The 27,549-nt window shown below is 36.3% G+C and overlaps 1 protein-coding gene across 2 annotated transcripts in view; it reads left to right on the plus strand.

Moving 5' to 3' along the window:
• The first annotated feature begins 1,936 nt into the window (after nucleotides 1-1,936).
• SEC22A (SEC22 homolog A, vesicle trafficking protein) overlaps nucleotides 1,937-27,549 on the plus strand; it is an 85,364-nt gene continuing 59,751 nt past the window's right edge. For both annotated transcript variants that reach the window (XM_039351977.1, XM_039351972.1), the window contains exons 1-3: nucleotides 1,937-2,045; nucleotides 22,984-23,118; nucleotides 26,935-27,468. The gene's annotated coding sequence lies outside the window, so the exon portion shown is untranslated. The remainder of the gene's footprint in view (nucleotides 2,046-22,983; nucleotides 23,119-26,934; nucleotides 27,469-27,549) is intronic.

Below are 27,549 nucleotides of genomic sequence, written 5' to 3' on the forward strand. Positions count from 1 at the left end.
TTATAAATTTGTTTATGGATCAGTTAGACATGATTTGCAAAACCAGTTTTCCACTGATATCTTTCAAGAATACATTGTGGACTGAATCATGAAATTCAGTTAAGCAGTGGGTGAATGGAGGAAAAACTCTGTTCTTGAACAGTACTTCTATCCACATTTCAGAGATTCGGACTATGCTATCATACAATCTCCCTAAGTTTAGTTCTCTGATCATTTGCTGCTGATAATAGGCAAGAAGCCTGCTTCTAGAGCCCTGTGGGACTTCTTAAAATCATTAATCAGATTCCTACTTGCAAGCTCACGTGCCCTCCAAATAATAGTACTGTGCAATATGTATTTTCCCAGAATACGTCCACAAATACATCTTGAAAGGGAAAAGAATGATAAGTGTATATGTAAGCATGTGCAGGAGAGAGAAATTTATATTCTGTCTTTTGTGTGGGAGCTTCAGCAGCATACATTGTGCCTTCTTTTCCTATTTTTCCCCATAACAATCCTATGAGGTAAAGTTGGGCTAAATCATCTACAGTGGTAAGCTTCTGAGGCCAAAGGTGAAACTAGAATCTGACTCTTAGTCCAACATCTTAACCACTACAGTACACCGGAATGGGTCTCTAATATGCATGTATGGATGAATAATTTGAAGTGTTCATTGAACTCAAATCAAATTTAAACTTTTGTTTTATGAAACCAAGTATAGCTAACCACTGATTTACTTCATTCTAGGGCCTTAATATTAAATTTGCTATATGTTGACTTACTATAAAGTCAACTGTAGAAAGATGTTGTACTTCATTTTGTGCTATAGATTTTAGAGTTCTATCGTCTCCCACATCAGTTTACATAGTTGCTAAAACACCTCTGTTCTTTTTGCATCAATATTTTGCTCCTATAAATCTTCTGTGCAGAAGGGAATTAATTATTCCCTGGCTAAATGTGGATTCCATCCATTTATGTTAAGAGAATTCTTCTTTGCCTATTGTATGAAAATGTAGATATGACTTTCTAGTTCTCAGTATATCAAGGCATAGGTAGAGTTTTATTTGACAATAAATACAGTATTAAAAATAGTTATCTTGCATTCAGAAGTTAAAGAAAATCTCATGAGATGAAAATAGCAGACAATCTTAACTGCAGACAGTGGGTGTATTGAAGATCAGCTTTATGATTATATTTTGGGGGCAGAGAGTAGGAACGCTTGTCTGAGGAAATTATCATCAAATGAGGCTTTTCATTCATTCATTCTTTCTTTCATTCATTCTTTATAGTCACCCATCTCAGTCAATGACTCTGGGTTGCTTACAATTGAAAAAAAATGTATTACAATGAAATATACTAAAAACATCCAGGTTAAATATACTTAGGAACAAGATGGCCAGTTAGCAATACAGCCAAGATTCCCCGGTCCAGTTGCTTGATCTTTTTGCCTGAGTTCCATGCTGGTTCTTCTTCCCTTTATCTTCTACTTCCTTCCTCTTCGTGTTATTTCCCCCTCTTTCTTACTTACAATAGACAGAATCTCAGAACAACTATGCAAAGTAAATAAAACATTATTCATGTTCCACTCTGCTTTGTTGTGCACTGATATAAGAAAAGACAAGTATGTAGGTAGGTGTTTGCAAATGATACGGCTGAAGTCAAATTAAAATCTTTTGTGATCTATAAAATGGATCGCTGTTGGGCTTGTTTTGGGTAAAACAGGCCTGAATTTTGAGAATTGTATGGTATGAGTTTGTATATGTTTGCTGCTACAAGTGCTATTACCATTGTGTGTAAATAGTGTGAGAATTACACATGAACAGAGTCACCGTGTGGTGAAATTTAATAAATAAAATAAATGAAAACATCTGACTCATTCATAGGAAGATAAATGGGCTATTGCTTAGCTTTCAAACTTGCTGTGAACTTCTGATGGGGCTTTTTATTGCCAAACACTTCTCATGTGGCTTATCACTATGTTTCTTTATCCCACAGGGTGTCCACATTGTAAAAACTCAATTCCACATTTCACAACAGCAGCAGAACTCTTTAAAGAAGATCGTAAGGTAACTCTAGAGTCATTTTGGATTTTTTTGGTAGGAATTTCAGCTTATTTGGTGTGTTGTTTACTTTCTTTGCTTTCAGAAACATGTGAATAATTTCCCACTTTGCCCCTTTTCTTGATTTCTTCCACTTAAACTTGGGTAGAGGAAAAGGAGGTATTTTGTTTTGGGGCAATCTCAACTTGAGGAGAAGTACAGTTTAATCTCTTTGTCTAGGATTTAAGGAAAAGAAACACAAACATAAAAAAAAACCCCGAGAGCAGCTTGAGCTCTACTTGTTATAAGTGTTACCACTGGTTCTATTACTAAAAGAGACCTACTGTTTTTTCAGTTGTAGGATGAGACTTATCATTAGGCTGAGAATGTTGTTTGGCTAGATTCAGACTATGGGAAAGGCTCATTTATTTTCTGAGAGTGGTCTTCTAACACATAATGTAGATAGCATTATCATCTTCAACAGTCCCATGATCTACTAATCAAAGTTCAGAAAGATCATTGCAAAATGGCAGATCTAGTTGTAAGGTTCAAATGGTAAGGTTTAGGAATATTGCCCTATGAGAAAAGTTACTGAGTCTTGGGGAAAGTGAACGTGGAATTCCTGACCTAGGTTTAGTCAAGTGTGTAGAAGTTCTTAATGCTGAATGAGCTGCACATTAGAAAGTGAATATATCTATGCATAGCTATATAAATATATATGCATAAGCACAAACTTAATATGTATTTGTGTTAACCATTTTTGGGGTGATGCTGGTGCTATACGTTTTCACCAAAGTGAATGATATAATTTTGCCACAAACTTTCCTCCCAAGATTGCTTCAAATGAACATTGCATTATTCTCTGATGTTCTTGAGTGCAGGTCACAGAAGAATGAATTTAAATTAAAGGAAGGCAGATTTAAGCATCCTAAAAGTAAGAGCTTTTTGATAGTGGAACCAATTACCCAGAGAGATAGTGGATTCGCCTTCACTGTGTATTTTTGGATCAAGTCTAGAGACCCTACTATTGAGAATACTTTAATTAGGATTCCTTCACTGAACAAGGAGTTAGTCTTAATGGTCTGAATGGGCTTTTCAAACCCTGATTTTGAACAAGAAGTTGAATTAGGAAAGCCATGGAAACTGCAATACATTCCTCCTGCTGTAGCAAGCACTTCAAGGAGAAGTATATTGCCTTCTTTTGCACATATGTGAGTGCAAATCTTGATTATTAAGCATCAGTTCCTCCTTTGCCATACCATCAATACTAAGCAAACTTACTGGTTTTCAAAACTCGATATGGTTTTATTCCATCTGGCAACCCATCCCAGGTACACATACAACCCCATACATACTCCTTCCTCCTCCATAGTTACAGCATGCATGAATACCACAACTTTGTGGATAGCCCATTACATGACTCTTTCTCAACTAATTTCCCTGATACTGAGAAACTTTGTGAGTATAGTGTTAAATAACTTTGCCCAAATTATGGATGAATTCGGAATTTACATTGCTTCCATTGATTAATAGATTTATTCAAAACCTGTCAAAGGTTGAGATGTCGTTTTAGCCCTCAAGATGGCAATTGATGGGTGCAGCCCTTATTTCAATTAATAGTAGAAATATGAAATGTGCCAGCCAACTAAAATGTAGAAGTATAAAGTTTAATGAGCTGGAACCTAAGTTCCAATTGAGGATATTGAGTTTAGAGTAGTTCCTGAAGGCCAGGCATATAAGAAAAACAGCTATGTTTTTACCTACCTTGTTTGACTTTTCAAGGTAGTGGAGATTGATAATTCTATACTATTTCTTCAATCATATGCAATTCAATTCTGCTGAAGTGTTCTTGGGTTTGCTAATGACCTTTATGGATATTCTATACAGACTGTAGTGTTGTTTAGGAATTCACTTCAGTATTATCATAAAGCTCTTTTTAAACAATTCCTTTTTCAAATTTCTGTGAATTTTTTTTTTGGGGGGGGGTCTGGCTGCTGCTTACACAGTTCAGTAGACAACAGATAAGCAGATCTGCTAAACAAATTGAACTTTAAAAATCCAGCAAGCTTTTAATTTTCAAAGGAAAATATTTGCATGTACCACACAGCTTTCTACAAGCTTGCATTTGTCTCCAACATTGTGATTCTCAATTTTCCCTCTTCTTAAGTCAGTTAATAATATCAAAATGAAGGAACAGATTGCATAACCCAGATACAAGAATTAAGATAAAGAGTTATATCTCTATGCCTTTTGCTAGCTATTTATTGAAAATCCTTGAACTATGTCAGTGCCTTCACAAGGGGCTTTGAGAAACTGCAGTGCATATTTTTAGGACCATAATTCCAGTACCTTCAGCCAACGCAAATATTTGGCTTGAACTGTTTCCATTAAAGTTGGCCGTCATGAAAACAATTAGGAAATTTTGAAAAGACAGAGTATTTATAGCTGATTCCATTTTACTTCTGACATTCCTTTAGAATTGTGTATTTGGAATAGTTCTTGCCCACTTGCCTGTTTTGTACTCAGTCTGTGTAAAGGTAAAGTTAGTGTAATATTTAGACTTAGGAGGAAACAAATTATCCAATTGTCATACAGCAGTATATCATAAGAATATTAGAGACCTAACACTAAATAAACAAAAACATTTTTTAATGTTGAAACCAAAGTGTATCCTATTTACATTCATGCAGTATAATCAGTATCACACCCAGTCTTGTGTCATCTTAAAGTCTAACCAATATATTCTCTTATGAACTGTTGTAAATATGAGACTGTAAATATACCACTGCATTTTATATGGTTTTTATGCTTTTAACTATACAATGGCCAGGGTCATTCTGAGTGTAAAAGGGGCTGTACCTAAATTTGATAAAATAAATAAAAGATTTAGGATTTTCTTTTCCTGTTTACCAACATCAGCAACTACATATCTTGAAGGCTTTAGTCTAGTCATATCAGAAACAGCATTAATACACCAAACAATCCTCAACACTTCTTCAGTAACATGTTACCATCCAGCCTGAGGGGCTCATATTCTAGGACCACATTCTCAGTCACTATCTCATCTACAGCTGTGGTTTTCTTGGAGTGGTTTGCCATTTCTTTCTCCCTCACAGAATGTAATGACATCTTTGCCATTATAACTAAAGTGATCATCTGCCTCCAGCAACTTCATGTATTGTCACCACCTTGTATAGATAACAGCTTGCTTTAACTGGACTGCTGGGCTAAACTTCACACCACGGGTGACCTTATTGCGACTATGTATTCTACATACTCCGCCTTCTTTTTCATCACAAACATTATCCCCAGCATACGTGCAGAATCCAAACATAGGTTGATCTCCTGGAAATCATCATGTAACTTCATTGAGATGTTCAGGGAGCATGACATTTAATTAGCATAATATTTAATAAAAACTAAGTATCTTTCACATCCCCTGTATAGCAAACCAGCATTCTGTAATATTCACATGCAGAATCAAGTTGAAGTCACTTGGCCTCAGCATCCTTTTCTGTATAAATGGGTTTGTCAACTTCATTGCTTTCTAGAAGTAGTATTATTTTTAAAAGAGATAACATTTCAGTCTGAGAAAGAACATTGGGGGAATTAAAGACTTGTCCTTTTTCATTCTTTTCTAAAATCAATGTTCAGTAAGCTATTCACTTCCATTTTCATAACAAAAGTCAATATTTGCTCCTGTGGAGATTTATTTCCTTGAATCAATAAACTGATGAGTGGCAGTACATAATTTTAACAGCAAAAAGCTAACTATTCTTGCAGAAGGCTTTTATTATTGCAACCACATGTAAGACCTTAAAGAACAGTCCTTATAAAGAGGAAGAAGGAGAAGAGCATGAACCTTTAAAATGACTTTTTATTCTATTTTAGTCAAAGAAAACTGAAAATGGAGTTAATGCGTTGCTGTTCATTTGTTTGAACACAAATAAATAATAGCAGTTATATTTTTCAATTGCTGATCATTTAAATAAAAAAACCCTAAGTTTGTAGAACAATAAATCTAAATTGAAATATCTTACACAGTTTTTCTCTGTTTTATTACACTGTTTGAAAATACCAGTAGTGCTTTTTATTAAGTGTTGAGTACCATCACAACCCGTGTCATAGCTGAATTCACTCATCTGTAGGATAATAATTTGTTCCTGGATATGAACCCCAGATATTTTGATGGTTTAGGATTTTGTTCGCTTTTATCCATTTTAATATCACAGTGACAACTAAGTTTTCAGAACATTCCTTTAGCTATCTTTACTTCTTTTTGACTATGAATGTGGTATTACTAGCTTATCACTCTGTGCAGATAAAGATGCCTTTTCTGGTAAAAGAGACAGAAGGTCATCTGTTCCAGGATTCCTGTTTAATAAAACAATCTAATCTGTGTGAATTGCTGCCTTATTGAGTTCAGTGACAACCAAGTCCATGTTTGGGACCTTTGGTTAGTATTTTATGAAGTATGCAATGTATGAGGGGATACAGGTAGGCCTTGACTTATTATGACTCCATTGAGCCCAAAATTTCTGTTGCTAAGTGAGATATTTGTTAAGTGAGTTTTGCCCATTTTACAACCTTTCTTGCCACAGTTGTTAAGTCAATCACTGCAGTTCTTAAATTAGTTAACATAGTTGTTAAGTGAATCTGGCTTTCCTGTTGACTTTGCTTGTCAGAAGGTTGCAAAAGGTGATCACATGACCCCAGGAAACTGCAACTGTCATAAATATGAGTCAGTTGCCAAGTGATCAGGTGACCATAGGGATGTTGCAATGGTCATGTGAAAAATGGTCATAAGTCATTTTTAATTAAAGGGAAATTTCCCTTTTCTGTACAACCTCTTGTTCTTGTCTCAGTATCATTTCTGAGATGGAACAGTGATGAGAACTACATACATTGTAGTTCAAATGTGACCGTTAAAGATACTAGAAATAACCCATTCTGTATCCTTTCAATAAATCATTAGACAACTTTTTACTAAAAAGAACATCCAACTGTTTCCTGGAAAAATGTTTTAAAAAATAAGTTAGTATAATGATGCTCAGTTGCTTTGAACCACAAAATGGGCGACAAATTGATAAATTGATAAAATATAAATAAAAATACTGCTATTTCAGTAGAAGAATTAAAAAATCTGAGAAAATATTTCTCATAAAATCAACATTTTAAGAGACTTTGAATATTTCCAATTTTTTTGAAAAATACACAAATATGCAGTTGACTATCTGGAAAGAGTCTCAAGTTAAAGTACAAACAACTGGTGAAAAACTAGGCTATTTTTAATTCTTGACATCCAGCAAAGCTAACTTTTTCAACATTTATCTGGGTTTTGTTTTGGATTATTTCTGAAATTCTTTTCCAGAAAAATCAATTCCTGTACTACTTGCCTGTACTCTGATAAACTATCAGATAAAAGCTGGCAATGAATTGACATGTCAGGTTTCTATAAACATCTATAAAGAAATAGGATTCCAAAGGAATGTTGTGGGTTATATACCAGAGCTGACACTATTGTTTGTCTTTATTATAAGGTGCTTTATATAAGTAAATAACCGATACGTGAAAAAATGTAGAAGTGAACCATGGACTTACTCTACCACTAGCTATTGTTTGCTGAGTTGAGGAATTTGCTAACTAGCATTTTCAGAAAGGCTCTAAGAAACTGGCAGATTAATGCTTCAGAAACTCAATAGATTTAGAATTAAAAAATACATATTTTTAAACTTTATTAATTGTTTTGTTCCAATTAAATTAATTTTTGTATTTCCTTTTCAGAAGTTATACAGCATCAGAAGTTATACATAGTTACAGTTTGCTATATAGCTATATATGAGGAGAAATCCTGTATGTAAATGCATCTGGATTTTTGAAGTATGCTGTCAAATTTTCCTGGGACTTCATTCTTTGGGATGCAGTATTTCATTTTCAAATAAATCAGGATAGCTGTTCGCTAGTCTACCTCAGGGCACTTCATGACAGGATTAATATGCATTCTTTCCATTCTTGTGTCAACATAAATTGTGCTGTCCCCATAGCCAAGCTCTATTGTTTTGCAACAACAAGGCCAGCAGATGGTTCTTTCCTTACAGATCTAATATGGGACAATTTCAGGGGAGCCATTGGAAGATTCTCCAGTTTTCTTTCCTCTCGCACCCTAAATCATCCGCAGACAGGAAAACCAGTTACTCTCCATAACAAGTGACAGGTGGGTTGGCAGACTCAAGACATGTGCTCAAGGTGCAGAGTTTTGTTATTTTTCCAGTTGCACAAGTGAAAGGGGTGTTTATTGGCCTTGTGTAGGGCAATTTATTTTGCTGTCAATTAAAAAAAAATCCCAGCTGCTAGATCAATATGGAGTGGGAATATATAGAGTGGCATAGCAGAAAGCTTGCAGGTACATCAGCAGAGGCATCCCACATTATCCTGTGCTTCCTCTGAACCCTGATAACAAGTCAGTCAGGTTGTCATTTTTATCTACAAATATCAGTCTTCTGGAAGACAGATTTCATTATATCAAGATTGATATCCACATATTAAAAAATGATCACGCTGTCATACAAGTCCATTCTAGAAGATTAGCATTTCCATATAAATAAACAAGCATTGCTCTTTCAGAAGTGTGACAATCATATTTGAAATGGAGTTGGCAGCACCTCGAAGTAGCCCGCAGAGTATGCATAGTCCAAGTGGTCTATAAATTTTGGAATAACCCAAGTGGTAGTACCTTCTCTAACTAATAAACAATAAAGCTAATTTGTGAAAATCCTGTTATACATTTATTTGGGAGTATCACTTCCCTAGTTTAAATTAGCTGTAATCCTCTTTTTTTGGTTGGGAGAGGTCATAAATGCATTGGTCTTTTGAAGTTTATTTTTAAAAGCAGGTCCAAGAAGTTCCAGAAGATTAGTACATGTACAAACAGAACTCATGCCACATCTAACCAAAGGACTGATTATGCTTTACATAAGCAAATGTCAAGCATGAAGAATCAGGAACACATGTTAAGTTTCAGTTAAGATAATTTATTGTTCATTCCTATACACAAGAATTTAGTCAATAGTCAGTACTAAATAGGTGCTATATAATATTTAACACAATTCAAGAGGAACTGGACTTGGATCGTTTGTGGGAATGTAACAACTCCAGGCTGATTTCTTGACTCCAGGCTTTGCCTCTCCTCCTGCGTCAGATCCCATCACATAAGCTTGGTACCTGATCTTACTTGCAGCCCAAAACAAAATGGTCAGTGACCAGCTGAAAAAGAAAGGGCATGCCCACAGCAAACTTAAGCAGCCAATAGGAGGAAGGAAAATTCTACCCATTGATCATGCCAGCAATATCACTGAGGCATTGTACTTAGTCCTTATGGCAAGATTTGTGTCAGGAAAAGAAGTAAAACAGATGATGTTAGGGTGCCTCCATACTATGTTGGGGATGAAGTGGAGGTGATATGATAAGAACAAGTCCCTTAAAAGGCCAAGCATCATCAGTTATAGATGATCCCTGAGATCAAAGAAGCAAATGAGAATGGACTATTCCATCCAAAAATTACTATATATACTTGCAGATAAGCCAACCCTCATTTTTTTCACCAAAATATAAAAAATATGCCACTTGCAGATAAGCAGACCTTTGACATTTTTGTAAATGTTAATCTTCACAGTTGCCTTATTTGAGGATGGCACATTTTTTTATGGTATTTTGGTTAAAAAAATCAAGGTTTGTTTATCTATGGATGTTCTTATCTCCAATCATATATGGGTACTTAGAAAGTATTACCATATATACTCAGGGATAAGCCCATCATGGATAAATCATAATTTGGAGGTGACTTCTGGTCCTGCGCAGCAGCTCAGCAGTTGAGGGATTCGGTACTCCATGCCCTTCGGCTGAGTTTCTTCCTGTTAGGGGACCCTAAATGGGCCAGGAGCCACCCCAAAGAGGTGGCAAAGAAGGAAGGAAGTCCCGGGGACCTTGGAGAGACGACGGTCGATCCGATCGATCCAAGAGAAGCCTTCTAGAAACCAACAGGAGAAAGGCTAGCCTAAGTTCAGAGTCTACCCCAAGCTGCAAACAACTAAAGTCAAAAGCATTATATTAAGCTGATTGTAAACAGTGTGTTTGAATCTGGGTAAGAACATCGATTTTCTCTATCCTACTTATCAACTTTCCTGAAGAAGAAAAAAAATCCCAAGAAGCAAAAAACCTCCGAAAGTGAAGGAGGAGGATTTTTGCCCCACCCTTTTACTAACGGAAGCAGTAAATTAAACCTTTTATGGAGGACCAAAACGTATTGAAATGAAATGAAATGACTATAAAACCTAAATTTGGATGTTTGAAATTACTGAATGGTTAAGATTCTCATTTTAAAGGCAATTTGTTCATTTTGAAAATTTGAAAAATAAATCAGTGCTGACATCTAGTGGTGGATGAAGACTATGACAGCTATGGCTTTCATGCAAGACTTGGCAAAATCTGGAAAAAACTAATCTTTTACGTGTGACCTTCAAAGCTCTAACAACAGAGAACAGCTGTGACAAAAAAGAAAACAATCTGGGCTGCAGACAAAGTGAGACTTACAAACTTCAGGGAACAAAAAAAAACTTTTTTGAACTTTCTGGATTACAAGTATCTATTTAACTCTGACCCCAAAGCTATTTGCAGAGAAAAGAAAATTTGGATTCTTGGTCATATATAGAAAGAACCTACCAAGAAAAAATAAATACTTTTCAAGAGGAGACATATGATATGTTGCAACTAATTCAAATAACAATGATTTCAAACCACAAAGAAATCCAAAATAACTTTGAAAGTATAAACCAATTCATCTCCAATTTAACTTTACAACAAAAAAATCCCAGGAAACAACAGAGAAGGAACAGATAAAACAGACAACTGAATACAAATTTGAGGATAGAGACTTAAAGATGGAACCTAACAAAACAAAGAAGTATGATTTAACCCAAGTGGAAAATAATTTACAAGAAATACTGGATTTGGAAAAGACAACTTATACTTTAACACAGTGGTTCTCAACCTTTTTAATGCCGCAACCCCCAACCGGTCGTAAGTCGAGGACTACCCAACCGGTTGTAAGTCGAGGACTACCCAACTGGTCATAAGTCGAGGATTTTCCCTGCCCGGGAGCACCACGCATGTGTGGTGCCGCCCCATGAACCGGCCGAGGTGTAGCTGGCAAGCGGCAGAGACAGCAGGCCGACCACCGGCTGGACCACTAGCTGGCCCAACCCAAGGGAGGTAAGGCGCCCGCCGGGCCCCACGCACGCCAGCAACCCTCCCTGTGCCCGCCAGCCTCCCACCCCCTCCGGCCCTCTTTTACTTACATTTTTAGTAGTTGCTCAGCAGGGAGGGGTAGAAACTTCCAGACAGCTTGCCTTCGCTGCAGACAACTTGCAGCACTGTTTGCAGAATGGGACTTTTGGCGGGCTCAGCAGGGCAGAGACAGCCTGGACAATTCCTATTGTCTTTTGAAAGCCAATAGAATAAAAGGGAGTAGCACAGCTAAGGAAAAGAGGAAAAAAAATGGCGGACTGCGTTGTTTGGCGACCCCGTGAAATGGTCATTCGACCCCAAATGGGGTCGCGACCTACAGGTTGAGAACTGCTGCTTTAACATCACAAAACAAATTTGAAGATAAGAAAAAAGATGGACAAAATGGACTGCAGAAATGCCAGGAAAAACACTAGAACTGGAGAGACAAAAAATGATAAGAGAAGCAGAGAGAAAAAGAAAGAAAAAGATTTTCAGCAAAAATGAATGGGCAAATGCCTCTCACAAAGATATTGTACTTGACTTACCTTTTATATCTACAGTAACACCTACAACAATATGGAAAGATTCTTTGATTCAGCAGAACATATTGATTAAGAAAGATACTGGGCAAAAGAAAAAGGCTAAAGTGAAAATTAAGAAAATAGACGATGGGGCCTATCAGAAAGAATATTTAAAAAAGAAACACCTGTTCAAATATGGTTAAAGAAACATAATTTGGGGGTATATTTTAGCTCTAACATCGTTGGCTTATCTGCATGTGTATAAGAGTAAATTTATGTTTGTAATCTAGGTACCTATAGTTTTTCAGCTCATCACCCAATAATTACATTTCCTGTTTTTCCCCCCACAAATTATTGGATAAATGGATTGATCTAACTACTAGTAGTCACATTCTCAGGGTCATTTACTTTTCACTTCTAGGTTTTTAACTCTATGAGATCACTTAAGTAAATAGATTTTCCTTTTGTTGTTCTACCATCCTGAATTCTTCTAGCTGGTAGTTGGTAGAAGGACAGACTTCCTTCTCCTCCTTTCTTGTCCCTCCCCCATTGTCAGAACAACCCTGCTGCCAATCAAACAGCATTGGAAAGAAGGGAAGAAGAAGACAAAATGGCTACCTGGGAGCTCTGCAACCCTAAAGCTCATGAAGAAGAGGCTGAATAAATGGAGCTAAAGCCCAGGCTTACTCAAAGTAATAAAACTAAAGGTTAAGTTGCCCCGCTGAGAAAGATGCAATGGAAAAGGAGGCAGCAGCTGAGAAAATGGGAGAGAAATACATTTTTTTTCTTCCCTCCAGACCCAGTATGCGGGAAAGTTTTTTTCATTTCCTTCAACTCGAGTCAGGATTTAGAAGAGGGGAAGAGTCGGTAATCCCCAAATAAGCAGAACAGGCATAGAAAAAGTCAAAACGTACGACAAAAAGCAAAAAGAGAGATAAAGCAGAGGTCTTTCTGTGTGGAAAAAGATTATCACACAATAGAGGGTGACCACACAAATATAAAGAGTTGAAGACAAAAGAAAATTAGAAGTCAGCATAAAAAATTGTATTCGAGATGTAGAATATAAAGATACAAAAATATAGTGAAGCTGGACTTTAAGTAAAGTAATGTAGATAAAGAGTCTCTGAAAAATGGATAGCTAAAATAGATTATATTTTTATCAGTGAAATATTAATTTGTGAACTAATTAAAGACATTTATAATTTACAGTTTCTTTTTCATTTCCTTGTAAAATAAATGTTTCTCCCATTCTTTGAAGGGAGATACAGAAATGGAGCTAACTCTCTTCCAATCTTTATTGATTCTGGCTCAATTTTATTTATGATTCAAAAAAGAACCTGTGATCTAGTCACCTTTCAAGTATTTGTTATCTAAGAAATATCTTGTACTTAGCTGAGTGTTTTGTTGCATTTTGTCTTTATTTCTCAGGCTTCTTTGTGTCTCTATCTTCCATCTTCATATTGACCATTTTTTCCATTTTAGATAGTTAATTGACATAGTAGTTTAAATGTACATTTAGAAGAGCAGGGGAGGTTTAATCACTGAAAACACTTTGTTCATCAGTCTAACAGCAAGTGAGGAAAAAAGAATTACTCTTAGGTAAGATTATTTATTTTAAGTATATACAGAAAAAAAGTATGTCAAAGAGATAAAATTAACATTCCTAAGCTTTCAAAATCTTTCCCAATAACAGTTTTTCCACCTCACCCTCTTTCTCCTTCATATATTCTCTGAAAATAACCTTGTGAAGAGTTATAATTCTTTCAAGACAAACAAAAGATCAAAATTATTAGACTGTAGTGAAATATATTGTATAAAGATATTTTACAGGAATGAAAGTCCATTCTTTTTAAGGGCAATGGAAGGGAGGACAAGACTGGAGGAAACTTATGGGGAACAATGGAGCAAAGCACATTAAAAGCTGTATCTGGAAAGTGAATGTCTTACACTAGTAAAGTGGAGTGAAATGAATTGAAGGGATGGGCTTTTACATTGGAATCCAGGGACTAAGTTATTAGACAATTTTCTCAAGCCGGAGAACCAAGAACAGCATGTGTAGTTACTTAAGAGTAGTTTCCTTTAATTGTCATCACCTATAAATAGAATCTTGCCAGACTAAAGGAACTATTTGCATAACTACAAGTATATCTGGGAATAGCTGGTGAGGAACTGTTTTAAACCTCTTTCTGCAGACCAAACTTTCCAAGCACTGCCTCTTTGCCCACTGGAATGGGCAAAGTCCCTCCCTCTGGGAATCCAGACTACATTCCACCACAAGTCTGTACTGAGTTGTCATTGAATCATTAAGATTCCTCCTATGGAAATTTTAATTTCTAGGTAGGCAGAAGCTTCAAAGATAAAGATTTTGCAGATCCTAGTTTGTCAGCTTGTTTTGCAGATCCCTGTTTCAAGAATCTCCCTGATGTTGTGGGCTCAATAGGTTTGTTTGGCTGTCCAAAGTAGTCAGGGCCCAGGTTGCTTCCAAGGTTAAAAGGCTGTGTGAGAGAGGTCCAGATTTGAATAAGGACAATAAAGCATTTTAATTTTTGAAGTTGGTAAAATAAATTGAAAGCCTTAATGCCCCTTGCCTTGAACGTATAAAAAAGCATCAATTATCTAATTTGTGTTGCTGAATTTGTTTAATGCTGATCAGAACTTTTACGCCACAGCAAAACATTACACATTTTGGCAGGAATCATTTGTATTACATGACCAAAGGGCACCCCAAGCTTGTTTGGGTGCAAGAAGCATTAAAATTTGGCTTCCTTCAAGTTGAAGAAATCTGCATTTATTTCCAGCTAGTTATTTCTCTAGAAGTCTTTAGAATATAGGTGATAATTTTAACTTACTTAAAGTAAGTTTACTTACTTACTTGTTGCAGCTGATAAATCCTATAAAATAATTCATTTTAATAAATAGGATGGATTGAATCAACTTATTTTACATATATATTCAAAAGTTGATACAATGTCTCAAATTCTATTTGCATTTAAAAACTACAAACAGAAGTTAAAATTAATTTCAGCAATGTAATTTTATAGAAGCTGATAAACAAGAAGTTTAAGAATGGGGAAAAAAGATTTTAGGGTCCAGTAAAAGACAGGGTAAATTTTGCTTCTAAAATGGGAACTTCTAGAACCTTTATGAGAGCAGGGCCTTTGATGTCACAGGAAATCGTAGTTATTTAAGGATATAAAGGTCAACAATTTCTATGCTCAGAAATAAACTGGAAGTTTCTGAAGCTTCAAAACTATAGGGAACTCTGTACATGAAAAAAAAAATGTTGCTGTTCTAGCAAGTTGCCCAAGGAGAGACTACTACACACTCTTCAGAGACAGTTTATGTTTCAGAGGCATCCAGATAGACTACTGCAGTGGATGTAATCAGCCCATATCTAGCAACCAGATCCTTCTTTTCCATGAAAGAGCACAATTGGTACATGTGCTACCTCTGTGTAAAAAAAACACATTTGGACATAGAAGTTATCTAAGTATTGAAGAAAAACACTGGATACAGGAACATGCTCAAAGGCTTGCTGACAAGATGAATAAATGAGGGCTGTGTACTGCATCCAGTGAATTTGTAGCTGATGGAATAAACACACTTAAGAAGTCCTCATACATAATTCATCACACTGGAGGCAAATATCAAATGAGCCCCAGCCTCTAGGGCTCTGTCCTTGGCTCTGTGCTAGTCAGAATTGTTATAAGTGAGTTAGAGGATAGAAGGTAAGGAATGCTTATTGAAATTGCAGATGGCATCAGACTAGAGAGATTGGCTAATTAGAAAACAAAATTATAATTTCAAACAACCAACACAGGAATGTTGAGACTAAACTAACAGGATGTCAAGTATAAAATCCTGTATCTTAGGTAAAAAAAAAATCAAATGCATATGGAAGAAGAATTATCTCACAATTACATTGGCTTATTGGCAGGATCTGTACCAGAAGCAAAAGTAAAAGAAGCCTAAAGTTGTGTAGATTTACAAGCACTTTCTATAGACATACGCAAATCATCCTTTTATTTGATTGATTACAATTACAGATACTTATTGGTATGTGATAGGGCATAGTACTCAGTGTGATTGATAAGGTTAATTGGGTTTGGGTTAATTCATGTGTGTATTTGAATTCATAACAAGAAGTGGAGAGAATTAGGATCATACCCCTCCTATACAGCAAAGGATTTTAGATTAAACTAGGGGCCTATGATTTAATGCCTAAAGTTATTATTTTAGGTTAGCCACTATTCAAAAACCTTGAATTCCCTGTGTTAATTGCTAATCTTCTTTGATCAGTTATTTTTCTTGTTAGTTCTTAATTCCTTTAGTGCAGCTGAGAATTCCAAATACAGAATTGCTTTTTAGCTGAGTTTGTGTTTTGTTTATTTCAAAAATATGCTTTGGAGTCTTTAAATTTTCTTGTACAATGGAATCTGGAAACCTAATTTGGTGATATATCAGAAGGATCTAGGGCAGGGGTCTTCAAACATGGCCCTTTTATGACTTGTGGACTTCAACTCCCAGAATTCCTCAGCCAGTGTACCCCGATCTAGGAGAACTGATGACCCACAGCTGTGTACGACTAAGGTATGTGATGAAGCAACTAAAATAGCCAGTGTATTCTAGAGCAGTACTAATAGAAGCAATTTTCATTGTATTCTCTTGCAACAAGACCACACTTAAAGTATTAAGACCAGTATACCACATTTTAAAAATGACATAGAGGGAATTCAGAGGAGAGTTACCAAGATAATTTTCTGGAAACCAATCCCTATGAGGTTCAGTTAGGGGAACTAGACATGTTTAGTTTGCAAAAAAGAATATTAAGAGCAGCTACAAATATGTCAATAGCTCTTACTTATAAGATGAATGAACATGGCCTATATTAGAGCCAAATCAAGGAAAATAACCAATGGGTTAAATTTAAAAGATAAGCAATCTAGGCTAAATAGTAAGACGGTTTTCTAGATCAGCGGTCCCCAATCTTTGCAACTTGGCAGTCCAACTGGGGAGGGGCAGAGGGAAACCGGGCCATGTGAGTGGCGGACCAGTGCGCATGTGCACACACATGCAGCTCAACTTGCACGACCGGCAGGCTGGTACCTGCATGCATATGCGCAGGCCCACTGCTCGCGCAAGTCAAGCTGTGCATGCACGCAGGCCTGCCATTTATGCAGCCCAGTTCCACACTGGCCACGGCCTGGGGGTTGGGGACCCTTGTTCTAGATGTTAAGAGTTGTTAAGAAGTGGAACAATTTGCCTATAAGACGGTGACCCCCCCCTTTGCTGGAGGTTTTCAAATCAGGGCACAAATACATAAATTTGTGCACAGGGTTGCACTAGATAATATGTAAGGTTACATACTGTTACATTCTATGATGTAAATAATTTTGGATAATGAGGGGTCTTTGGTGCTCTCTGAGCTTGCTTGTTTTCTTTCATCACCCATCAGTGCTAATTTTGGAGAAGCCACGTGCAGCAAATTAGGAATTATCCCTTTGATACCTTTGAATGCTTTTTGTCATGCCAGCAAGAGGAATTGAGGGCACTTTTTGTACTATATTATTATAACATTTAAGAAGCAAATGTTTACCTCAGTAATTTGTTGAATCACTGAGGTAAACATTTGTAAATATTTTCTTTTTGGGTGGTCAGGTAATGGTCAGCATTGAAGACATATGGTATTATGTAATTTAGTATTTTTCACTGTGCATTTACTTGGCTTACTTCAAGGAGGAATTGAAAATACTGGACAACAAAGATTTTGCTTCTTGAACATTTTTGTTATAGATTTTTGGCTGCAAATCATGAAAATGGCCTGTAATTTAAGCTATCATGTACCAGTTTATAGAAATCTCTTGTTTTTGCTATTTCTTCTTATATATTTTATGTTTACTAATTTACTAAGCTTATTCATTTTAAGTTTACTAATTTCTAATATCTACTAAAATGACATCTCTTTCCTGATTCATCAATGTTAAGCCTCAAGGCTGTCTTCTTACACAATGGTAATGTATACCCTTCAGTATCTGTTGACTATGCTGCATGGATGAAAAAAAAAACCCATGGAACTGTTGTGGAAGCACATCCTGTACAACAGGTACAACTGGAATATCTGTCCAACTATCTAAAAGTAGTGACTCTGCCACTTGAAATGCAGCTGGGATGTACCAAGTATTGTTGTTACATATGCAAATAGGACAGCTGTCCAAAAGAATCACATTACATTAAAAAGAAATGGCCCCTCTGAAAGAATTTGGTTCCAGGACAGAAAAACATGGTACATCAACCACTTGTTGATCTGACAAAGATATTTTTGCCTCCACTTCACATAAAACTCAGATTGATAAAAAGTTTTGTTAAAGTGATGAACAAGGAAAATGAAGGTGTTTCTTATTTGAGGCAGATGTTTCTTGATGCCAAGATTAAGAAAGGCATTTTTGTTTGTCCACATATCAGATATGTCATCAATGACAAGCAGCTTAAAGATCTGTTGGTAGGGCCAGAGAAGATTGTCTGGAAAGCACTCAACGATGTGGTTGAGAATTTTTTGGGCAACTACAGAGCACCAGCTTTATTCAGTTAATTGAGAAACTTTTTACAGAATACAAGATCCTGAAATGCAACATCACTGAAGATTTATTTTCTGCATTCATACTTGGACTTCTTTCCTGAAAAATATAGGTACAGTCAGTGACACACATCACAAAAGGTTTCACCAGGACATTGCCTCAATGGAAAAACTATCAGGCCAACTGGAATCCATCAATACTGGCTGACTATTATTGAACACTGCAGCGAGATGCATCGAACACTGAGTACCAATAAAAAACAGCAGCAAAACACTTTTAGCCTGTTGAACTCATGCAGTGTGTCAGAAATATTATGTAATTAAATACATTATAGTAATTAAAGTTAATTTCATATTTCTTGAGATTTCTAAGTGAAATGTTGCCCTCTCATGGCTAGCTATGGTTGAAGAGAGCAATAACTCATACAGAGTCTGAACTAATCTCCTGCCAAGGCCTTTAAAATTAGTGTAAAGGTTGTTGTCAGGTGTTTAAAATTGCAAGCACACAGTATTTGCCAATGAAGTATTATTTTTTGTTCATTTGTTTGCTTTTCCTCTCAAGGGATCAAAAAGCGGTTTCAGTGTGACTAGTCTCCAATTGCCCGTGTCAGGCAAATTTGCTCTCAGATGTTTCAAACTTCTAGTTGAGGATAAAAGATTACTGTCTCCATTGTAGAAAGTTGTTAACCAACTTCTATATATTTAATAATACAGGTTTTTCAATCTGTAGTCTTTTTTTCAGTCAGTAGCTCTTAGGCATACTTCTACACATTTGAAATGCATACTTATTGATAGGATAATGTAGATCTTAAAAAAAAAAAAGACCTGACAAATTGGATATGTATTATAATGAATTTGATGGCCTTATTTAAAAATAGAAAAGAAACAAGCAAAAAAGTACACTGCTCATATCAAGAATAGATGAGGCAGAACTTCAACATACCATAGCTATTCCTCCAATATCTTATTCCTACTGTGTTAATTAAATTTGCAGCTACCTTCCCTGTGGCATTTCCAGTGAGAGAGGCAGTCAAGAAAGATAGTAATTGCGAGTTACTTTTGAGTTCAGGACCACATATTTCTTAAACTTGGTTTGAATGATAACAGTTTATCTTTTATATATAAATAACTCTTCCTAAACATTGGGACATACCATGAATTAGTGTGATTAAAACTACAGTGATGTCTACTTCTTAAACGGCTTTCGATAGTGGAATTTTATTGCCCTTTGATGTACCTATGGTAGCTACTTTGTGACTCCCATCAGATTGATTGTGAAATAAATCAGGGCACTCTGTCTTCATCTTCATTGGAAAATGCTCCTCTAGGAGACTGCCTCCAAAAATATTTCAGAAACCACCCTGACAGATAGTTAGGCTAGAAATCATAACCTTGAGATGCTAGTTTTTCTACTGAGTTCATTTCATTTTGTATAGCAGCAAAAGCCATGGATGGATAGATTAGATTAGATTAGATTAAGGCAATATCAGAGAGAACTCAACTTTGAGAGTCTCCATAGCTTCTTGTGTTGCTGCTACTCCTTCAGAGAATGTAAGGCAGGGGTGTCAAAATGCCAGCCTGTGGGACAGATGCGTCATGGCAAAACCGTGCCCACTCCATTGCCAGCAATAGAAAAAAAAAAAAAGTCACGACACATCACATGACATTGCGAGTTTGACACCCCTGATGTAAGGCTGGAGAAAAACTACACAAGGAGATCATCACAGAAAAGATCAATACTGGGAATATCTGTAGAGAATTATATGTCAGTCCATAACTGAAATTACTCAATTATTGTTGGAAAGTCAGAGACCCAGTGGCACAAATGAAGTCCAAATATAAGTGGTCAAATAGGGCGTTTTGAAAATAGGGAGAAGGAAATATATTACCTACAGAAGAAAATACAAGATATGAAGTCAGAGATAGATGAAATGAGGTTAGGGGGAAACCCAGTGTGTCAGGAAGATTACAGATTCATTCTGGGGGATTTACAGAAGGAACCTAGCATTAAAGTTTTGCTTGGTTGGATTCTATGAATTCTGCAGTTGCTCTCTAATTCAAGGATTGCACAGTTTCATCATGGAGAAAGAGTTGTGTTAGTTAAGCATGCAGGATCTAATGGTTAAAATGCTCAATGCCACTGGACATCCATGCAGAGTACAAGTGAAATAACTGTCCTGTGCCAGTTGGAAGAATTAGATTTGCTCAAGCAACAAATTAACACAAGTCTATTGCCAGGTAAGCAGCCAGCACTTGCTAACTGCCCACATAAGGAGACTCTGAAATAAGAGGGACCTGTATTTCTCAAAAGTGGTTGTAGGACTCAGAGCATCAGTCAGAGCAAAGAAATAATTATAGGGAGTACTGAATAAATCAATAGAACTGTAAGAAATGGCATACCCATTCCTAATGATAATTGGTAAGAATTGTGTTATAGATGTATGTTTAACATTGACCATTTATTATCAGGAAGTTAAAGGAGTACCAAAATGCATTTAACCATCATAAATCTGTGATAGTCTACAAGGCAAAATGAGGTTATTATAAGCAGATTGTATTAACTTTTCCATTCAGTCGAGCCAGCAATCACATTAAAATTAAAAGTATTGTCTGTATTTAAGCAAGTGTAAAACTATACAGGAATTTTCTTGGGATATTCTTGTAGGTGTACAATGCATTAATAATATTGGGAAATTCTGAATAGTTAGTATAAAAGTTCAAGGGAATCATGGAGAAAATAACTTGTAAGCAAATTTGTAACACCTTGAGCTTGCTTTGAATAAGGAACTCTTTTGTGAGACTTGTGGAAGAAGCGTAAGCCTTTATAAATTACATATTTAGTTTCAAATAATACAAACACCTTGCACCCACTTACCTTATAGCCAGGCCTCTCCTTGCCAGCCCACTTCTCCACTGTCCCCAGGCCTGCATTTCTCAGTCAGAGAAATGCAGCCAAGAACTGAGCTATGGATTCAATCAGGTCTTATTTTCGGGGGGCGGGTGTCTTTTCCACTCACCTCTGGCACTGATACCCCCACCCACCTGGCCCAGTTCTTCTGCGGCCGAAGGAACAGCTTCATTCTGCAGCTGAGACTGGAGCTCTGGCCTGCATTTCGCAGTCAAAGGCGAAATGGAGTCAATCCATAGCTTAGTTCTGCAAGGCCTCTGCAGCCGAGGACCAAGCTATGAATCCATAGCTCGATTCTCGGCTGCAGTGGCCTTCTGGAAAGGCCTTTGACTGGGAAATGCAGGCCAGAGCTCCATTCTCAGCTGCAGAATGAAGCTGCTCCTTCAGCTTCAGAAGAAATGAGCCAGCTAGGTGGGGCTGTCGGTGCCAGAGGTGAGTGGAAACCCCCCCCAAAAAAATAAGACCTGGTGCCTCTTTTGGAGGCAAAAAGAAAAAAAAAGACCAGGTGTTATTTTTGGGAAAACATATTATGTATCCATTGGGAAGCTCTTCAGTTAATCAGTCCTACATACTAGTTACCTCATGGCTTGATTGCTTACAACATATTGTACATGGGCTGCTTTTGAAAACTCCCCAGATTCTTTCACTGATTCAGAATGCAGCAATATGTACAGTGATGGATATGCCTTGGTATGTCTATTTAATACCTCTGCTTCCCAAGCTACACTGGTTTCTTGTTTGTTTCAAGATATAATTCAAGGTGATGATCATTATCTGTAAGTCCCTTCATGGGATAGGGCCTCGTTACTTGAGGGATTGCCTATCTCTCTTAATATCTGCACAGCTGTTTCAGTCTGGCAGGATTAGGGCACTCTGGGTTTCTGGAGTGAGGTTCCCTCTGAGATCTGGGTGGCCTCCATCCTATTGTTGTTTTGAAAAGCCTTGAAGACCTGACTCTTTCTCTGGCCTCTGAAGGTGAGTGAACACCCCTGGGTTTGTAAATAATAATAATAATACATAAAAGAATAAAACAGAAAACACTTAGAATTTGCAAAACCTGTTCCAAGAGAATCTGATTAGACAGATTGTAAGAAGCTATAATTACCTAATTGTATTATCAAATGTGCTGGTATTGCTTTCCGTGTGTTTATACAGTTATTCTAACTAAAATTTCAAGGAATCTATATCAGTGTATTTGAGAGAGGGAAAAGGTGTTAGATTTTGCCCAAAGTGCTTACTGGAATCTGGAATTTATTTAATTGTATCCTGCCTTTATTATTTCTATAAATAACTAAAGGTTATGAACATATCCAATTCATCTTCTCCTCCTATTTTCCCCACAAAACTCTGTGAAGCAAGTTGGGCTGAGAAAGAGTCACTGGTCTGAAGTTCCCAAGCTGGCTTACATAGTTAAGGCGGGAATAGAACACACTGTTTCCCGCTTTCTAGCTTGGAGCCCTAGCCAACTAACCAAACTGGTTCTCACGTCCAAGAATGTTATAAATTTGATCAACCCTTTTCAAAATTGGACCTTAATATTTTAAAGCGAAATTGTGTTTAGATACTAGAAATGTTTTCCAGCTCATATCTTTTTTTATATTATAGCCATTCAGCATTTAAAGCACCTGAGCTCCATTTAACTGATCCAGTCTTTTTTTTTTTTTTAATTTCTCTCTCTAGATTGCCTATGCTGCAGTGGATTGTGCCAAAGAACAAAACCATGACTTGTGTAAGCAGGAAGGAGTGGATGGATATCCAACCTTTAACTATTATAATTATGGAAAATTTATAGAAAAATACAGTGGAGACAGAGGGGTAAGTATATGCTGGAAAACAAAAGCCAGCTACTTAAATGGTAAATAAGCATATATGGGGTGGGACAGCATTTAGCAAAGGGGATTTAATGCTTCCATAAAGAAGGCTACATTTGGTTATCATCCTGTCTCCTTATGTATATTTGGCATTAAATCATTTTGGAACCTTTTATTGTGAGTCTTGCTTATTAAAATATCTGAGTGTGTTTGGCATTAGTGAAAATTAGCCTCAAATTTTTGTATCCAATCCTAGCTAATGTAGCAAATAAACTCATCCAGAGGATGTTTGAAAACTCATTTTGCATTAGATTTTCAGTTGTCCTTTGGGTACACTGAAATTATGAGAGGGCATTCCAAAATATCCTAAAGGACTTCCTTTAATATTATTGCAGTTACATCATGTGGGAATTCTATAGAAGTAGGGCCTTAACAATTTAATATTCAATGAATAATAATATGTTATAAATTTTTCATGTGTAATAGTTTGCTTTTAGAATGAGATTTTTATCAGCCCCAAACTCAAAAACTCAATTAAAAATTGAAACAATTAATCTAGAGAAGATTTGATTGGAATATTTATTAGAAGAAAGGTTAAAGTTGCAACACAAAAATTCCTGCAAAGATTTACAGGTAGTCCTCAACTTATGTCCACAATTGAGACCAAAATTTCTGTTGCTAACTGAGACATTTGTTAAGTGAGTTTTGCCCCATTTTACAACCTTTATAGCCACAGTTGTTAAGTGAATCACTGCAATTGCTAAGTTAGTAACACAGTTGTTAAGTGAATCTGACTTTGCTTGTTAGAAGGTTGCAAAAGCTGTTCACATGACCCCAGGACAATGCAACCGTCATAAATATGAACCAGTTGCCAAGCATCCAAATTTTGATCACATGACTACGTGAATGCTGCAACTTTCATAAGTGAAAAATGGTCATAAGTCACTTTTTTCAGTGCCATTATAACTTTGAACAGTCACTAAACAAACTGTTGTAAGTAACCAAGGACTTCCTGGTACTTTTGGGTGCAAAGAGAAAGATGCTTTTCTTTTTTGTTTCTCATTTTGGTAACTGCCGTTAGTGTTCTTTTAAGTATGAGCTATCCTCACATCAATTATAAAGAGCACTAATTTGTTTTTAAGCCATAGTACTACTGATTTTATCAATTCAGTTACAAAAATTAAATGGCTTGTGAAAACGATAAATAGCAATAGCTTATATACCACCTCATAGCACTTTACAACACTCTCTGGACGAATTACACTGTAAGCACATTGCCCCCGATAGTAAGGGTCCTCATTTTACTGACCTTGGAAGGATTGAAAGCAAAGTCAACTCCATTGAACTTGGTCGAACTTCAGGCTGTGGGCAGAGTTTGCTTGCAATGCTGCATTCTAGCCACTGGGCCATTAGGCCTCTGTTTATGTCATGTTTGATGATGATTTATCAAATTAATGTTCTTTTAACATGCTTGGAAAATGTATTTTTTCCATGTACATTGAAAAAAATAATTAGTTGTTACATTACTTCTTTTTTCTTTAATGACCGATGCAGATTTATCTCATAAACAGCTAAAATATGTGAGCTAGAAGAAACTGTTATTGGCAAGCTATTATTAAATGAGTCACCTGTGTACCTTTGCTTAAAGTAACATGCATATTTACCTCTTCTTACTTGCAGCTTGTTTTAAACACCGTTAGCTTTGTTGACAAGAATTCTGGAAATCTCTCTTTAACATTCTATTACACTTTTATTTTTATTGAAGAAATCCTCAAGCTTTGCAATACTGTTACTGTTAAAGTTATAAATACATTTAAAGAGTCGTGTAAATAAGGTCAGGTTAGGGATCTTGCAAATTTGGGGGGGGGGGTTTTAGAGAGCAGTATTGTAATAGCATCTTATTCCTGGATCCCATCAACTAATGTTGTCTGTGCATTGGAGCCCAAAACGTATTAACTGATCCATTGTACAGGATGGCAAAAGCTGGTTGATGGTGTTATTGGCAGTTTCAGACCATAAACATTGCACCATATCTATCTTCTGTGTATTGTATTGTATAGTTCTTTAGATCTTGATATCTTGCTACTCCGCAGTGAGTATGGAAAAAGATAGGTGAAGAGTATGAATTACTATGAAGAAAGACAGAATTGAACATCTTAAAAGAGTCATTCATTCACTCATTCATTCATTCATCAAAATATCTGCAGCTGCCCGTCTCAGCAAAGTGACTGGGTGGCTTACAATTCTAAAACAATTAAAACAATACAACAATAAAAACATCCAAAAAATAAATAGTTAACCACCCAACAATAAAACCTTAACACATTCTGACCCCCAGGCCCAAGTACATAGCCAAGTTTTTAAAGCCTTATGAAAAGCCACCATGGTTGAGGTTATTTTAATCTCTGAGGAGAGAATATTCCACCAGGCAGGGGCTATAGCAGAGGTAGCCTATCTTCTAGTCCCTGCCAGTCAACATAATTTGACTGACAGGATCTGCAACATGCATTTAAAAGCTCATTTAATTTGTAGGAGTGTTATTTTCAGTGGTTTCATAGGTAAAGCATTGCCTGTTTTGTTAAAATGACGAGAGAAGCATCATAAGCAGCTTCACTGGGCTGGATAATACATTTTGGATAACGTTTGTAATAGCAGGTAGAGTTCTAATCAAAAAATGGTTTTTCGGGGTGTTTACTAGAGTCTCAAATTTTATAACTAGTGATGCGTAACATTTTCATTTAAGATTGACAGATGCAGCAGACAAAGTAAAGTAGTTCACTTCCTATTGCATTGTGTGTCCAAGCACTTTGGATAAATTGTCAGATCTAATCTAAACCTCTCAGAAATATTTAAAGAAAAATATTTAAAGGTATCTGCAGTGGCTAAGCTTTAACTCTCACTGTTTGTTGGAAAAAATCTAAGGATACTGAACTAATACCCTATTGATTGTAGGTATCATTCTTGCTGCTGAGTTGCCACAGAGAAAGCAAAATTCATTCATTCATTCATTCATTCATTCATTCATTCACTCCTTCATTTTTATATCACTGATTCCCAAAGTTTTGTAATGATTTTTAATTAAACACAGCATAACACATCTTGGAAATGTCATTTTTCTTTCTTGAAATCATTTGTTTTGTGTCATGCTAATCAAGAGGCTAATAACACAGAAGATCATTCATAAGGACAATTTGTCACTAGAGAGAGAAACTTATCTTGATAATAACACTTTTTAGACTGGATCAATTAGATCTTTATTAAGGGGCTTGTTTTTCTTGTAGTTTCTCGCTATTTTTTCTAACAATTAAGTCTTCATGTATTGTAATACATAAAATGTTATACAGTATATGGAATGATTGAACTAATAATAAAATTTTACATAGGGAATTGGAAATTATGTTACCCTAAATAAAAGAATACAATTGGAGGGAGTTATATGGGTGAGTCTGGGAAGGGAACTCAGGGTATTCTTTTCATGACAAATAACTTCCTTTCTAATTTGAGCCTCTCCATCTAGAGCAGAGGTGGGGAACGATGGCCGTTTTATGACTTGTGGACTTTAACTCCCAGAATTCCTGAGCCAGCATGACTGGTTCAGGAATTCTGGGAGTTAAAATCCATAAGTCGTAAAAGAGCCATCGTTCCCTACCCCTGATCTAGAGCAACTGTGGTGAATGAGATATTTACTTAAGGAGAGAGGTCCACTTAAGGACAAATTATCACATGTTGTCTAGGAGCAAGAGTCCTCTGTTCAAAGCAAAGATCTCTACGCTTGTGTTACAATATATAACTAATTGCTTGTTTTTGTCTGACATTCTAGGAATCTGGATTTTCGGTTTACATGCGAACTCTCCGAGAGAGAGATCACGAGAAAATAGGAAAGAAGAAAGATGAGTTGTAATTTCTGTCTCAAAAATAAACAAAAAAAAAACAATTCCACTGCACTGTGAAGGGTCTCAGGGTCACTGGTACAATGCCTGAGATTATACATCTTTTAAAGAACAGACTTTGTTTTTATAGACCACCATTGCCATTTTCTACAACTTTGAAAATAAATTGAAATCATTCTCTTTTTTTTTTAAAGAAAAAAGAAAAATACCGTCATCGTTGCCATATTCTGTTATGGAGAAGAACAAAAGAAGAGCATTTTCTTGCTGTTCAGTGCACCTATGCCCATTGATATTCCTATGCAATCTTTTTGTAATCTGTAGGTTTGATAGTGATTGCCTCTGATGAAGTAATCTTTGTGATTTTTTTTTTAATTTTGAGAAGAGATTTTATGAGAAATGGCTTTTAAAAATGGGAGGAGGGAAAATAAAAGAAGATGCAAAAGTATTCATCAGGTGCAAGTTCAGTTAGGGCAGTGTTTCTCAACCTTGACAATTTTAAGGCATGTGGACTTCAACTCCCAGAATTCCACAGCCAGCATTGCTGG

This window comes from Crotalus tigris, unplaced genomic scaffold, assembly GCF_016545835.1.
Source record: "Crotalus tigris isolate CLP2741 ecotype Arizona unplaced genomic scaffold, ASM1654583v1 scf7180000018394.372285, whole genome shotgun sequence".
Classification (NCBI taxonomy): Eukaryota; Metazoa; Chordata; class Lepidosauria; order Squamata; family Viperidae; genus Crotalus; species Crotalus tigris.